A 17,525-nucleotide genomic window follows, 5' to 3' on the forward strand; every position below is an offset into this window, starting at 1 on the left:
AATTAATACGGGAATCTCTCATGTAAGCAGCCACACTCGTAAGCATACTTGAGACGGAACCAAAATTGCTAATTTCGGATATACCCACATCCCATTTAACTCAACATGACCTCCTTTAATCGTCTAACCATAGTCCACACGACCACCATTACGACTATTCAAAACAGTCCCGCAGCTAAGACTATTAACCGCCCAAAGACAGGGGACGAAACCGTCCTATTTTCGTCCAATTTACTACAACGACAACCACTTTATACAAGTCGTCATCCAAGGGACCAAAGACTCGATTTTTCTTCAAGTAAGCACAAGAAAGAAGCAAGATAAACACTTTATAGCACTAAAGAACGAACTACACACACAAACACGTCAAAACCAAGTAAAATGTAAAATATCGACACTTTATCGAGTAACCTACCACCGTTACCTTAGCCGCTCCTTCTTCTTTGAATAAATGGTCCCAAAAGCTTCAATCTTCCACAGGGTCTTCGAAACCTTCGTCATGGAGCAAGAAAACGAAAGAAATTGAGGCAAGACCGAAACTTTATAAGACGGGTCAAAAACGAAAGTCATACAAGACCGCAACTTTCTTACCTTGATAGAATGAGGAAGGAAAGGGGAAGCTAATGGTGCAAAAGTTTGGGGAAAAGGTGGAGAAATGAGGGAGAAAATGGAGGTTGAGGATGACAGAAATGGAGTGTACGGCAATGCTTGTTGCTGCGGCTGCTGCACTTTCGAAATGAAGAAGAAGAAGAGTGGGGGGGGGGGGGGTGGAGACACGGCATTAAACAACAACAATAATATACATATAATAATAATAATTATAATAGTACTAATAATATATAATATAATAATAGAAGATATATTTAAAGGTAGAGTGTAAGAGAGAGAGTAGGTGAGTGTGTTGTCGTTATAGGATAGGTCGAGAAAAGATTAGTCTCACAAGAGGAAATGTGACGGTCTATAGCTAGACGGAAATTAAGACGGGAATTATTATTATTACTGTCACTTTTATTGTCCGGCCAAAAATATGTATACAAAAATTCTTATATAAATTACGTCTCAAGAATATAATTTAATAATACGTATTTTTTATTTAAATGAGCTTTTATATATTACCTTTATAAAAATCGTGTTTGACATAAAATTAATTAAATTGAATAATTAAAAAATATAATTTAAAGTAATCAAACGGTTTAATAAATTTTAAATGGCAAAATGGAAAATTCGCGGGTGTTACAATCACCCCCCACCTTTAAAAAGTTTCGTCCTCGAAACATGAAAGTAGAAATGAAAGGTTATAAATGTAAAACCGAACTTTTGAAATCGGTAACCAAAAAATTTAAAAGGTTACTTATCGTAAGAATTAAGATTCTTTCAAAAGTCTGAAATAAAATTTTTCGGCAGAACCAGATTGAAAGGTAAATCATTGGTATAAATCAAAAATCAAAATGCTTTGAAAAGCACTAATGAAGAGTTTTCAAAAGTGTAAGTCTCATTGATGGAACGAAATTGCTCTTGTCGTGCACACAAGAACGCTAACCTTCCAAGTCAAAGACAAATTTAAAACAAAAATCTCTCGCCGACAACTGTAGAACAAGTTATTAAACGTCTTTAATAACGAGTTCTAACATCCGATCAACGTCAAAATCAAAAGAAAGGATAATCCACTCAAATTTTCTCTTGCAAAAGCCATAATAGAAATGAAGATTTCACTTTTAAACTCAAAAGGGAGTCAAGTTTGTGAAAAGATAACATCAAACCTTAACAAAGAAATCATAAAAATATCAAAGTTAACATAAATTATATAAAATTTAAAGAAATCTTGGGTTTAGCAATTAAAATCATGATAAATAAGTTTATATTCAAAGATCAAGTAAGGAACTAAATCAAATTTTCATCTTCAAACCTTTTAAAATAGGTAAGATTTGTAAGAGTATCATAAAGTTTGAACAACAAACCAAAAATGGTAGCTTGAAAAGTTTAGACATTGGACAAAAGAAAAGTAACTTAGACCTCAAAGATACAAGTATGCTAAGTGGATTCAAACTTAACTAATCAAAAGAGCTATGATGAACTTCCTAGGGTAAGAATTGAAGTACGGTCAACAAGGATGTCAAAGATAGAGCTTTATAGGTTACCAGCATCAAAATAAAAGGAGGAGCACGACGTAGCGAGAAAGAGAGGTATGAACGGTAACGCTTATGATCAAGGCGGAAAGGAAATTAGACAACAAGGAAATGCCAGATACTCAACCTCAAATAACAACATCATTCTAAGCGGTTCCGAAAACACTCCCAAGGATTTCCTCAAATCACTAATGTTACTTCATCCTAAGTTATTCCATGAAACAAGGTACTTCACTATAAGTGTGATTTCACCACTCTAAATCCTCAAACATTTTCAAACAACCTCCACGAGATCAAGGTCAAAGCTTCTAACAAAGCTATACTCATACCAACCAGTGTCAACCATGGGTTTCTCAAAATGGTAAAATCCTCAATCAAAGATGCTAATTCCAAGCTCTAAGTTCCCAAAAAAGGTTCCTCAAATATTCCACAAGGTTCTCATATAGGGTAAGGTAGTAACAAGTCAACCTAAAACTCCTTTCATGAAAGTTCACTCTACTACACACTCTTTTGAGAAAGATGCATAACTACCCAAGTTTGAAAATCAATAAGATCTCGAGTCCTTCTATCCTTTTACTTATTACGGATTCCCAAAAGCAGAACTACACTCATCTACAACATCAACCCATCATCTCAAGTACTCAATACAACCTCAAAGCTTCTAAAACCATAGGGTTAACAAAGACTTCTTAATACTAAGTCTCTCTTAACTTAAGAACTCTCAAGGGTCAACTAATATCAAATCACATTACCAATCCATTATGGTCATCAACATCCCATGGAATATTCTTTCAAATCCGATATCCTAGAACTTACTATCGAGTTACCAAGAAACAAGATCTTAGTTGTAATAACGCTTTACCACCTTATATTTCCTCATCCTAACACCAAAAATTAAGACCATGTCGTTTAACTTAACAATTGGCGTCAACCATACCATTATCCTGTCTAGCTACAAAAACAAGTGCTAAGACTCCCCAACAATGTAGCTTAGTCTAACTCTCATACCATACCTCAAGTAGTAATCAAGATCACTCACTTAGACCAACTAATAATCCCACAATTAACATTTCTCATATGGTAACATACACATTATCTAACCCTCATGTCCAAAGCGACTACGAAAGGCAATCACAAACTCGACTTACTTAGTCAATCCTACATCCTCAAATCCACCATTCAATTTCATCCATTTTAAGTCAAGTACTAAGCACCAGTATCCCAAGACACGTCTCACTACACTTCCCGAGGCTTTTAAATCCCAAACATAAACAACAAAGCCAAGTTCTATAACCTTAGTAACAAATGCAACTCACACCTGACAACACAAAAAATCCTACTAAACAACTACACTCACTTTATCAAGGAACTAGGTATAAGAATCACTAAGTATGGTTCATCACACTACCCAAGTCTTTCTAACATCAAATCCTCTCAAAATCGGGGTTAAGGGTCCAACACAAACAATCTCCTCAAAAGTCAAATTTCCCAACCAAGGTCAACATTCCTCAAAAGAAAGAGTACTATCAAAAGGCATAAAATGAGGATAAGCAAGGAACAAAGGACAAGTTAGGGGTACAAGAGTAGCTTTCAAAGTAAAACAGAAGAGAGTTTCGAAGAAGGATAAGCAACAAGAGGTAAAGAATAGGGGAAGGTACACAAAGAATGAGAAATATCTTCGAGGAAGTAGAAGCATTCTTCAAAGGTTGTACAAATCTTCAATTCCCGGCAATAGGCACCAAATCTTGATCATTACGTACGCAGGCTCACGGTCATTGATCCAAAGCCCAACAATTATTAAATGACAATCGACAAACATGTTAGAACCTAACAAAGAGCAAACACACTACAGACTACCACCTTAGGTCCTTAAGTCTACCCATCTCTCATTCATTATTAAATGACAATAATCGACAAACATGTTCGTCCCTCCCTCACTTCTATCCAAAATAATGAATATCTTGATCAAGGCACAAAATTCCAAAAATGATAAAAATGCAATGTAAGAATTAAAATGCAAGTCAGGGAGTTAGAAATATTTACAAATGGTGGTTTGGAGAGGACTCCACCAAACTCTCATCCTTAGTGAGATGTCATGGGGGCATGTTCAAGGTGTTGTTGATGTTGCTCAACACCTTGAAGAAGTAGTCAAAAGCTTGTTCATTATCATGATAAAGGTCCTCAATTGATCTTTGCACTTGTTGTCCTTCATGTTAGTCTTGATCGATAGCATTACCAATGTAAGGATTGAAAATCCCATCAAACTCATCGTCCCAAAGACCGCAAACTTCGTCTACTTGATCATTAAAAATCTCTTGAGTTGATAGAGACAACTCTCCTCCTTTCTTGTTTTGGCCAATGCGGCCATCCTCTTCACTTGTCATGGGTGAGCTTTTCAAGCTCTATTTGTTACTATTCTCTTGCTCTTTTTATGGAGCATCATCAACTTTCTTCTTCCATTGTAATTCCTACTTCTTCCTCTCATCCTTCCGGCTATAATGATCAACCATAAAACATGGTTCATGCAAATGGGGAGCTTTCATGGTCTTGTCAGTATTGAAAGTTATGCTCTAATCTCCCACCTCTAGAGTGAGCTCTCCATGCTTCACATCTATCACCGCACCTGCGGTGTGCAAGAAAGGTCTACCTAGAATGATTAAAATATTGGAGTCTTCTTCCATGTCAACAATGACAAAGTCCACCGGGATGAAAAATTTCCCAACTCTTACGGGAACATCTTCCCATATCACTAATGGTATCTTCGTCAATCTAACGGCCATTTGGAGTGTGATATTGGTACATTTAAGCTCTCCCATCCCTAACCTTTTACTCAACGAATACGGCATAACACTCACACTAGCCCCTAGATCACATAGGGCTTTGTTGATCGTTGTGTCGCCAATGGTACACGGTATTGAGAAGCTTCCCGGATCTTTAAGTTTCGGAGGTGAAATCCCTTGAATGATTGCATTACTCACCTTAGTGAAGACGATAGTTTCAAGCTTCCGGATAGACTTGTTTTTCGTAAGGATGTCTTTCATGTACTTTGATTGATTAATTCCGTGAAAGGAATCGAGACTTCCAAATTCTTCACAATTTTCATAAATTTTCCAAGTTGGTCATCAAATTTGGGCTTAGCTTGACGACTTGGAAAAGGAAGTCTAATCAGAATGGGTTCCTTCTCCTTGGCCTTGTCTTCACTTTTCTTTGAAACTTATTCTTTTGATGGTTCTCCATCCTTGGAGTTTTGCACAACTTCTTCTTTGTCAGTAACTTCCACAACTTCATCCTCAACTTACTTCTTTGGTGCTTCATACCTCGTACCACTCCTCAAGTGAATGGCACTAACCGTTTCATGTCTCGGGGGATTACTTTGAGGTGGTAATTGCCCCTTTTCTCTTTGTGAGCTTGAAGATGCTAGTTGAGTCAATCGGGTTTCCAACATTTTGGTGTGGGCTAGGATGTTGTTGATGGTGATTTCCTTTGCTTGACTATCCTTTTGCATTTGAGTGAAAAACTCTTGTTGATTCTTTTGCATTTGGAGGACCGCTTTTTGAACATCAAAACCTTGGTCATTTTGTTGATTGTATGGAGTTTGATTTTGGTAACCTTGGTTTTGGTTGTAAAAGGGTCTTTGATTTTGGTTTCTCATGGGAGGTGGGGTGTATGTTCGTTGAGGGTTTTGAACATTTTGGCTTTTGTATGAGAGATTTGGGTGGAATTTGGTGTTTTCATTGTAATAATTTGAATAAGGGGTACCACTCTTGTATGCTTGAAAAGCATTCACTTGTTCATTTGTTCCCCTACATTCACTTTGGTCATGTCCCAAAGTTCCACAATTCTCACATATCCCACTTGGGATTGATGAAGATGTCGTCATGGCATTAACATGATGCTTTGGTGATTTTGAGGCTTCTTCAAGTCTAGCCATAGCTTTTTGAACTTCAAATTGATGGTATCAATGTGAGCACTAAGTTGAGAACCCAATTGAGTAATAGAGTCCACTTCATGCTTTCCTCCTCTAGTAGCCTTGCGGGGTCTACTATATTGTGAATTATGGACTGTCATTTCCTCAATCTTGTTCCAAGTTTGATTATCGTTAACTTCGATGAACATACCATTTGATCCCATGTTGAGAATTTTTCTTGAGTCTTCATAAAGACCATTCCAAAATTGTTGTACCAAGAACCACTCTCTAAGTCCATGATGAGGACATGAGCGACATATTTCCTTGAATCGCTCCCAAGCTTCATACAAGGATTCTTCATCTCTTTGCTTAAAGCCCGTAATTTGAGCTCTTAGCATGTTAGTCTTTTCCGGTGGGTAGAACTTTTTGTAGAAAGCTAGAGCCAATTTCTTCCAAGAGTCAATTCCGAGAGTAGCCTTATCAAGGCCTTTCAACAATTGTTTTGTGGTGCCAATTAGAGAAAAAGGAAATAAGACCTATCGAATTTGGTCTTGAGTTACACCGGTTTGAGAAATCGCATCACAATAGTCACAAAAAGTCTCCATGTGAGAGTGAGGGTCTTCACTAGGCATCCCCCCAAATTGGCTTCTTTCGACTAATTGAATAAATGCTGATTTGGCAATGAAATTTCCGGTTAAGTGTTGTTGTGTGGGAGTACCATTGGGTAGGTTCTGTTCGATTGGTACGGAATCTGATGAAAATTTAGGCATTGTGGGTTGATTTTGTATTGGATTTTGTGTTGGGTTCTCCTCACCTTCTCTTGCAAAAGGGTTGACAAACTCAATAGCGTTTGGTTGAATATCTACAACCTCACCAATACCTCTCAAAGTTCCTCTAGCAAGTCTTCTATTATTTGTCAAAGTCCTTTCAATTTTGTGATCAAAGGGTAACAAGTTACCTTGTGATCTTCTAGACATGCAAAATATCAAACAACTTGAAAATAATTAGAACAAACCTTGAGGAGTTTTACATCCACAAGGCAAAGAAAGACACAACTAATAACAATCTAAGAAAATATAAATCAAGTTAACACCGTCCCCGGCAACGACGCCATTTTTGGTCGAACCCTCTTCAGAGGTTTAGTTTTCGGTACTTGTCGTTAGGAGCACCTAGACCAAAACAATATTTATAACTCCACAAATAAATCTATTATTAGTAAAGAGGCAAGTAAAGGTCGGATCCCAAGGGACGGGTATTGAAGTGAGATTTTCAATTATAACTAGCGGTGTCTAGGGGTGTCACAATTTGGGGTTGGAATAGAAGATCACTAAACTAAATAGCAATGAAAGTAAACAAGCAAGGTGATTAAAAAGGGATGTAAACAATTGATAAAAGGCACTAGGGTGTCATGGGGTCATAGGGGATTCATGGGAATTGATCATACAAACATATTCTCAAATTATAAGCAAGCAATTATTGTTGTGATGGATCGAGTAGGTTTATATCTTACAATCCTAGGAAAGTTTGGGTCCCGGAGGCGAATCGATTAGATTGTACAACACCTACAACTCGACTTAATCTTCCCTACTCAACTATATGCATGGTCTAATGATACTCGAGTTGGTATATGTCTTACAAGTCTCATTGAAAAGATAGGTGGTGGTAAAAAATGCAAGGATTCATAGGCTCGCATTTCATCAAACATGACATGTGCATAAGTTGAGATCATAACAAGCAAGCAAATAAACTATGAAAACATATTAATTTAAGCATGAATCATCCCCCATGTTGGTTTCCGCTAATTACTCATTAACCCTAGTTAAGGAAACTAATCACTCATTATCTTGTTGAACATGCTAGCAAGGTTGTCAATCATACCAACAAAGTAAAACATGATGAATAAATGAAGATGATTAATAATAATTAAAAAAACGGATTAAGAGGATTATACCTACTAATGATTCCAATAATAAAGCAAAGAATAATAGAAGTACTTGATGATTGATTGGAAGGTTGTCAATCTCCCAATAATAACCCAAATAATCTACAATTACCCAAAATGAAAGATGAACAAAAGAGAGATTAAGGAAATGAGATTTGTATTAAGACTTGATTAAAAGTTGATTACAAGATTAAAGAGAGATTAGAATGATATAAACTACACTAAAGATTGATAAGAAGAACATGATAATCTAATTAGACTAATGGGGTATTTATAGTGGGGATTAGGTACACAAATTAGGGTCTACTAAGGGTTTAAATGACGATTAAGTCCTTGGGGAATCGCTCCTCTCAGAAAAATATGCGAGTCTCCTTTTTGCTAGTCTTTCCCGAGGTATGCGCATCCTTCATAGAGCAAGAAGAAAACGGAATAGCTGTCACACAATCCGAGCGTCCAGGGCACGGGACGAGCGGATTGTGGGTCTTTTGGACGAGCGGATTTGTTGGTAGGAAGGGCGGATTGTGGTGGTTTTGGACGAGCATTCCTTTGAGGAAGACGCTCGGATTCCTTGTGCTGGACGGGCGTCCAGAGGGTAATCCGCTCGGATTCTTGATCAGCTTCTTCCCTTATTCTTTTCTTCCTTCTTCTTCATACAATCCTTGAGGATTTTGTCGGAGATGCAAGGATCGTTTCTCATCATTGCCCATCTACTACAATATGTACAAAGGCCTTCTAGCCTTGTCTTCTCTTTGATGCTTGGTCATTGAATTCAATCAATTTAGCTCCGTTTTGCCATGAAAATGCAAGGTTTGCTCTCCTTTCCTACCAAGGGATCAAAACCTCAAAGAATATGCAAAACAAAGGACTAAAGACAATAAATGACCCTAATATGCACTAAAAAGCATGGGAACAAGGCTAATTCGGGGACTAAATATGCTCAAATAATGGTCACATCACTTACCATTTTATTGTAGTTTCCATGTTTGTAGTTGTTTCCTTGTCTTAGCTATGATGGCTCAAGACTTGGTACATGGAGTATGTGGTGGATCTTTTGAGTATGACTATGGGTATGGGGAGTTTGAGAAGCAAGTCAACACAAACCTACCTTACTATTTGTACAATGAAAATCCTAACCACTACCCTAATTTTTCCCACCAAAATCACCACATGCAATATCCATAACAACCACCCAATCAATACCCACTTCATAATGACTTTCAATTGCCACAATACAACCACTTTCACACATGCCCACAACAAGAAGATGAACCCATTCAAAATATGATTCTCCAAATGATGGGAGATCAACAAAACTTCTTCAAACAAATGCTAGAGGGGAGGCAAAAGAGGGACAATGTTCTTCAAGGCATTGTTGCCCAAGGTGAGGAATTGGAGATTCAAATTGCCCAATTGAAAGAATACCAAGCAATTACTCCCCACCGTTCTTTGGACATTGATCATGAATGTGAATTTGAAGTAGTAACCTTTGATATGGAAAATGAGACGTTGGAAGAGCAACATCTTTGAGCTCTTGTGAGTATGAAAGTGTGATATTTGATGAAGAAGACATGAGGTTGAGTAAGCCAAATACTCTTAGCCTTTGTGAGTATGAGGGTGTGTCTTTTGATGTGAACTTCGAAATGTTGGAGAAAGAATTGCATGAATGTGGATGATCCTCAAAATACACCACAATTACCAAAATAGGTAATCTCCTAAGGTGGCACCCAAAATTAGCCCAAAATACTACTAAAATTAATAACTAGTTAATAGTAGTAGTAACTTTGTAATATGTATATTTGGTGTACTAATTAATATTATTACTTTGATAATATTATTAGTTGATATTTATATGTGTTTTTATTGAACTATGATGAACAAAATAAGAAGAAAAGTTGTTCTCTTGGTGTTGTGAATGGTCCGGCCAAAGCACACTACAAAGACCAAATTTTCTTCAAATTTTTCCAAACTTATGAAATGACTACTTAAATAATAAAAATTAACTACCAATGACTACTTAACCATTAGTAATCATAAGACCATTTTATCAACACACAATGTGTCAATATTATCCCACTTAGCTAATATTACAACCTCTTGTAAAATTAAATAGCTAACTAATTCCATCTCAAAACAAATACACATATCGTATAAAATTAATTAATTAACAATTAATTAATAAATTATAATATACATATTTATTATTTAATATCACATAATTAAATAATAAATCTACTTATCCCGAGTTCATAACCCGTCATCAAATAATACATTTACGTGACTAACTAAAAGTCAAATAAAATAAGGAATTAATTATCTCGTATCTCATACAAATAATTAATTTATCCTATTTGTGCGTCATCCTATAGGTGTGACCTAAAGGGATCAGCTGATCACCGCCGTCACACGACAGTAATGTCAAACTCTAGTCAGCCAATCATTACCGATTAACGATGACCAGCTGACAAATAAATAAATAAATCCCTGATATTCCTTTTACGAGATTTATTATGTAAACGCACTTATTGTGGAGGACACTACTCCAACAAGAAGACCTGTCACAAATCAAAATTCCGACATGATAGGAAGTTTACCCATCCTCCAAGAATTCCAAGCCATCGATTTTCGTAAAAAATTGAGAAGTTTAAAGCCATTTTCGAGCCCTTTGAAGCGGTTTAGTAAGATCGTCTTATTTTGGCCTCAAATCATCAAAACTCAACAAAAAGTCAAAATGAATACATGGTTATGCTCCTAGCATGTTCAATTATGCATTTCTAAAGTCAATTTCAAGAGATAAATCCGTTTGGGACGAAACCCCAAAAATTTTCAACATTTTAGGACATTTCAAACTCTATCTTTTATATCCTATTCAAGCGACAAATACAATTTAAAGAAAGGACGAGACACGTACCTGGATTTGTCATGGTCAATGGCCGATTTTGATCGAATTTTTGTAAAATTTGGTTAGGTTTTGGGTGTTTGTTGAGAGGAAGAAGAAGAAGAAGAAAGGCTTATGTTTAAATGATTTGAACTCGTACTGAGTTCTGTTTTACTCAGGCACGAATGAACCCAAGAGAAAACGCATCTCTTGCTGCGCCCTTTCCTCAGGCCTGTTCTTTGCTGCGCCTTTTCCTTAGCAAGTTTTACAACAACTTTCCTTTCAAGTCGTTATAAGCCCGTTAATGTGGGCCCAAGCCCTATACTTTCCCGCCTTGAGGTGTTTTCGTTAAAGCGACAGGTAGTTTTGTTTTGTATTTTTTTCTTCGGGTGTACACTTTTCAATCCATCCAGTCTACATTATCCCCAGCGGTTGCAAGATTTTGTTCCCCAGCGAGAGTTCCAAGTCAAGTTTTCAATCAAAATCATGTTTTCAATAAAATCAAGTTATCCTTCAGCAATTCTCAGAGAGATCTGCCTCCTTCAAGTTAATAATCCTCGGTGGTCCTTAGACCATCCTGCATTTATCCCAGCGGTTTCTTACATCGTAATATCCCTTTCAGTAACCTTTAGATAATCCTTTCAGTCATTTTCACAAGTTCTTATGTTAAGTCCTTCAAAGAGAAATATCCTTAAGTTGCTTTTCAGAATTAGCCTTCAGAAGCGATAAGAAGTTTCTTCAGAAGCCTTGTAGCCCCAACGCCTTCAGATAAAGTGTTTCACCGAAGCACTTCGGTTCCATTTCATCCGGGGAACCCTCAGGTATGATTTCTTCTTATGGCTGGCGAGCCTCCTTACGTAGTCTAATGGACTTTAAACAACCCACCCCGATAGTCGACATATTCTAAAATGTTCCCGATGACAGGTCCTTGGCTCAGACCTCTTGGGCCGCCTCGCATCGCCATCGTCTTCAGGTTGTAATCTTCGATTGACCTGGAGGCTATACTTTGACATTTTCCTTGTCCAAGACTCAGTCAAAGTGGGGGCTCTGTAGACACCTCGTTTCCGCACCTCCCGCCAACCACCCAGTGATGATTGGGCCGCATGTTTGATCGTCATCTAGGTATCATTGCGGTTATTTTGACGATAATTAAAGTACATTAGGGAGTCCCAGTCAAAAACCGTCTTCATTTTCTAAAACCGTCTAAAACCCGAGTCGGAATGTTCTAGAAATTTCCGGAGTGCTATTCCTAAATTTTATCTTTTATGATGGAAATATTTACCTTACGAAATAAGGAAGCTCACATCTTTCCTAATTCCTAAAATTAAACGCGGAAATCTTTCTTGCCGAGGAGGAAACTACCCAAGAGAGAACGCAGCAGGTACTGCGCCTCTTGGAAAGTTTGTAGTTCCTGATGCGCCTCTTCTTGGGCTGCTTTTTCTCCAGTTTCCAGATTTCCTCCGGATTCCTTTCCTAATTTTGTCCTTACTATAATTCCTCCATTTGATTAGTATAAATAGAGGCCTTCACCTCACATATTTCTCACGCGACTGTCCGCCCTTCTCTTCTCCCTTTACATTCTAAGACTGTGCTCTTACTTTTCGACACCTACGTGCTTGATCAATCGACCACGTAAGCTCATATCGTTCTAAGGACCGGTCACGTTTGCATGACCGACCAATTTGACCACTACACATCAATCAATTAAACCAACTTTTTCTAATTCCTCTTTAGAGGGCACTTTCATTCTGCATCGAGTCGAGCAATTAGAAATACGACAACTTAGTTAATCTTGCATCGTCAAAAATGTAAGTCTGAGGGTGTAAAACTCAATTTATTTATTGTATTTTATTTTATATCAATTAATGTACGAGTTTATATCACGATTATGTTTAAAACCGTTTTCAAAATCATATTTTGAAATCATTTTGACGAAACAGTAGAGCGACGCCGTCGAGAAGAAATGCAATAGAAGTTGCACCTTTTGGAATAGTCGCAACACTTGTTGCGCCTCTTGCAGAGGCTGCTTAGCTGTTGTTGCTCTTCTTCTTCTTCTTCCGAGTTTTGTCTGTTTCATTCGAAGGCTCGATTTTCTTTCGTTTTCTTCTTTATTGCATTTCAAGTTTTCTTTTGTTCATTCACAAATTGTTTTACAATATTCTTTCAATAAATCCGACCTAAATCCCTTATAATTCGATATTCGCGGGTTTTCGTCATTAAATTCGAACCCGTATTCAAGAGGCTCTATTTTTCATATCAAGTCCCTCGAATTCGTCTTTGATACATATTGTTGATTATGTTCTTTCTTTTACCCTTTTAAATCCCATCTCTATTCTAAAGTTTGTATATAAACATGTTTTCCGACATTATATCATAATTAACTTATGCTAACTTGTAATAATTCGTTTTTCCTGTTTTACGACGGTCTCATATGCATATAACAATGTTAAATCACTTCTACTCCAGATATGTTTCCATAATCAACTTCAATCAACCAACGAACTATAATGATGAACAAGTCTGACTTTCACAGTCAGAACCCAACTCAAGAACAGCCGCATGAACTGATGCGCCTCTTCTAAGAGACGCAGCAAATGCTGCGCCTGTTCTGAGATGGCTTCTGCCTCTGAACTCGTCTTGTTTTGACATAGTTCTTCTAAATTAGGTTTTAATCAACTATTATCCTTATTATCGCTATTTAGTCTACCAATTCGACATATTTTTCGTATTTTCAAATTCTTTCTATTTCTTTCAAATTCCTTTCTAAGTGTACTTGTGACGTAAATTCAATTATTCCTTGTAATTCGATTGTAATATTCTCACATGTTAGGATTAATCTATTAGATGTTGCATTACATGCATATAACTGACGACATATTAAGTACAAATGACTTCCCTGATCATTAGTAGAGGCCGCTATCGAGGCGGGCGGAATTAAGTGTTCAAATAAACGAGCTTCCTAATACGTACTCTCACCCCCTTATTCAAGATCTCTGTGAACATCCGTGATCATTGGCATCACGAGAGTCATTCTAGATATAGAATGCTAAGGGTAACGAATTTCTTAGTGTTCATGTCACTACTTTGTGTCTTGACATGACGCGAAGTATTCAAACGGTTCCAAATTTCCATAAAAATTGGTGGTGACTCCACAAATGCAGGCTTGTGAAACCTTTCACCGGTTTCAATGCCTTTCAAATCGGTAACGGCCCATGACGTGCCTCGGCCCTCGCGCCAAAGTTCCGTGGGAGAAGTGCCACCGCCTCGAATACAACGTGCGGGTGCGTGCGGCGCTGGTGGTGTGTCCACAGTTTGGCGACTCCACTGGGGATGATACACTAAGACTAAGTTTAGTGTTACCTAGGGTGAAACTTGAACAAGGTTTGGGAATAGTTTATATGAGACAGTTGTCGGTTTTCATTACGCGACTTTCTTAGGTCGTTTCAGCTAGCCTTCCTAGGCTTTACCCAACCCATTCGACCAATCGTCCCGTCTGGCCGGTGCAAGTTCCTACTCATGTTTGTATCAAGTGCCTTCATTACTCGTGGGAATGGATTAGGAACCGACCCAACTCATGTTTGGCACGGACCTCTCCATAGACCATGGTGTGTTGGCTTGGTATGGCAACCCACCCTTTATACCAAAACCTTCTAAAAGCACTCAGCATACTGTTGTAATGCCCATGTTTATGCTCATAACTTGTATGTTATCACCTTTTATAAACAAAACTCTGACGAAATTTTCAAAATAAAAAAAAAACTTTTCCAAAAATACAAAACTTTCAAAATGGCTCAAAATCAACAAAGTCAAGTCGAAACTCTGTCAAAATTTCAAAAATATGTCAATCATTTCAAAAAAAATATATCAAACTTCAAAATCAACACTCCTACAATCACACACAATGATAGTTTAGGACAACATTTCAAAGTCAAACTTTCTTCTACCTCACATGACACACACATGTCTTTTTTATCTTATCCTCTTTTTTAGTCAAGTCACGAGTCTTGTTTGAGTAAGTGTACAAATAGTCAAATGTGTCTTGATTCGTCGTCGGTTCGTATACTCAGCCCAAGATGGTCGGAACCAACGAAAGTGCAGCAAGCATCCATGGTCTCGAAGGAAATGGCAATAGTCAAATCCTGGCTACACTACTCCGTCTTTAGACTAGTCACGATGTCGCTTATACTTGCCTCCAAACGATCGAAAATCGCATAGTGGCTATAGAAGCAAGACTCCCTCCTACGGAGGAACCCGTTGTTAACTATGATGACTCTCCACCCTTTATAAATGACTCTTCCCCAATCCTCACTGAAGCTGGAAAGCGTCTCCAATACCTAGAAGAGCAACTGATGTGTCTCAAAGGGGATGATATTTACCGGGAAAATAACCGAAAGAATGAAGCAGTAAATGCCCAATTACCAACTAACTTCAACATGACTGACATCCCTAAATTCAAGGGGCGCGAAAACCCTCTAAATCTCATTCGTGCCATCAAGGGATACATGTCTATCAAAGGCATTAAGCCAGAGATGTTCTTAAGGATCTTTCCTTCATCTCTTGACAATATTCCCAAACAATGGTTCTACTCTCTAGATCACAAGAAGATCTCTACCTGGGATGATGCAACTATCGAATTCACCAAGCAATATGCGGATAATGCCAAAATCCAAGTCAACATGGGCACCTTAAAGGTTCTTACCCAAAACGAAAAGGAAGGATTCATCGACTTCCTAAGTAGGTGGAGGAAGACTAGCACCCAATTAGTGGAGCGTCCAGATGAAGCCACTCTTGTGGGAAAGTTCATGGACAATCTAATGCCTATCTACGCAAATCATTTGAGGTACCAAAACATCATGTCTTTCAAAGACTTAACAGTATTAGGTACAACGATCGAAGACGATATTCGCAAAGGGCTCTTGTCCAAAATGGTAGGACGCGGATATCAAGGGTCAACATCGACTGGAAATCGTTCCTACGGTTCCACTAGCAAGACCAACGATGTCAACCTCGTCGAGTCATCCAAGAAAAGCATTACACCAAGAAAGTTCACCGACATCGGTGATACATACACAAATGCACTGAAGAGGTTGATGAAGCAAGGAAGAATCCAACCAACAATAAGACCTATACCTGACCGGAAAACAACACCAAGTAATGGAACGATAATGCCTATTGCGAATACCACAGGGACAAAGGCCATGACACAGAAAACTGTTATAGGCTGAAACATGCTCTTCAAGACATGATTGAAGATGGATGTTTGCCTATCCCTCCCGCAAGTAAGCCTAACAATACAGAGAATCCTCTTGGAATTCTATAAATCTCAGATGAGGAATCCACTTTGGATTGCTCACACCTTATCTCTCCCGTAGAAAATGAGATCAACATGGTCGACCATGGGGAAGCCTATTCTACCATTACACCAATTGTCGCTGATTTGGTCGTATGGGTAAGGAATGTGAGAAGACAGGTTGCTTAACTAGAAGATGTCGTGTCATCTTTGCAAAAGTCAAGAATCTCATCATCAAGAGCCACGCAAATGGCCATCACCATGTCTTGTGAATCTACGATGCAAGAGGTCCTTACAATAGTTGATGATTTGGTTGAACGAGTCGCCCATCTGGAATCTGAAATCATATACCTCGAAGAGCTCAATTCTATAAATGGCATTTAGGCTGACGATGATGAAGATGTCTACCTTAAAGAACATCCTTTGGTCAAAATTTTAGATGATCTTGACATATATCACCTAACTCGATCTGGTCGCCCATACCAAAATGCCACTCCAGTGCAAACAAATAGTTCAACTACAAATAGGAATGCCATATCTCCAACAGAGAATAATGAAGATTCAGTTACCGTCCATTTGTTGAAGCAACTACAGAAGACAAGAGCTGATCTTTTAGTCTAACAACTAGTTGCTAGCTCATTTCCACATCGCCAAGCCTTGTTACAAGCTTTGGCAAAACTCTATGTGGCACATGACTATACTCCAGATGATGTGGTCAACCTGGTCCTCCAGGACTCTATGAAGCTATGTAACCCAATTACTTTCTCAGACGAAGACTTACCACCTTTCGGCGTCACTCATAACCTAGCTTTATACATTACAGTCACATGTCTCAAAAAGAATATATCCATGACATTAGTGGATGATGGTTCCGCAGTCAATGTCATATCACTAAAAACAACTTACAAGCTAGGCATGAAAGAGTCAGACTGGACTCCAACTAACCAAGGTGTTCGCGCGTACGATGGGACCCAACACAAAGTGATAGGCCTCATCAGTCTTACAATAGCCACTAGACCAATTGAAAGAAAGGTCAACTTCCAGATAGTAGACATCGAGGCATCCTTTAATGTACTCCTAGGAAGGCTGTGGATTCATACTTCCAAAGTTTTGACATCCACGCTTCATTAAATGATCAAAATCCCTCTAGATGGTCGAATAGTGACAATCACTTCGTCACCTATCAGAGCCGTCCTCGAAAAGAAGTCTAACAATAAAGTCATGTCAGATCCAGTGAACGAATAGGAGGATTTCACATCATCAACCTTGGGCAAAGTGAATTGGCACCTCTATTCTTTAACTCCTACTCCAACTTGGTGGTCAACCACATATTCAAATCCCAGAGATACTTTCCAGGAATGCCACTCAACCCCCTCCGAAACAGC

At 38.2% G+C, this 17,525-nt stretch overlaps 1 non-coding gene across 1 annotated transcript; it reads left to right on the top strand.

Annotated features, from left to right (window-relative positions):
* Nucleotides 1–6,324: 6,324 nt before the first annotated feature.
* Nucleotides 6,325–6,431, top strand: LOC141604347 (small nucleolar RNA R71). The gene has a single exon (XR_012526051.1). It is a non-coding gene; the product is annotated as a small nucleolar RNA R71 (small nucleolar RNA).
* The last annotated feature ends 11,094 nt before the right edge of the window (nt 6,432–17,525 follow it).

The sequence above is a fragment of the Silene latifolia genome, chromosome 9, assembly GCF_048544455.1.
Source record: "Silene latifolia isolate original U9 population chromosome 9, ASM4854445v1, whole genome shotgun sequence".
NCBI lineage: Eukaryota > Viridiplantae > Streptophyta > Magnoliopsida > Caryophyllales > Caryophyllaceae > Silene > Silene latifolia.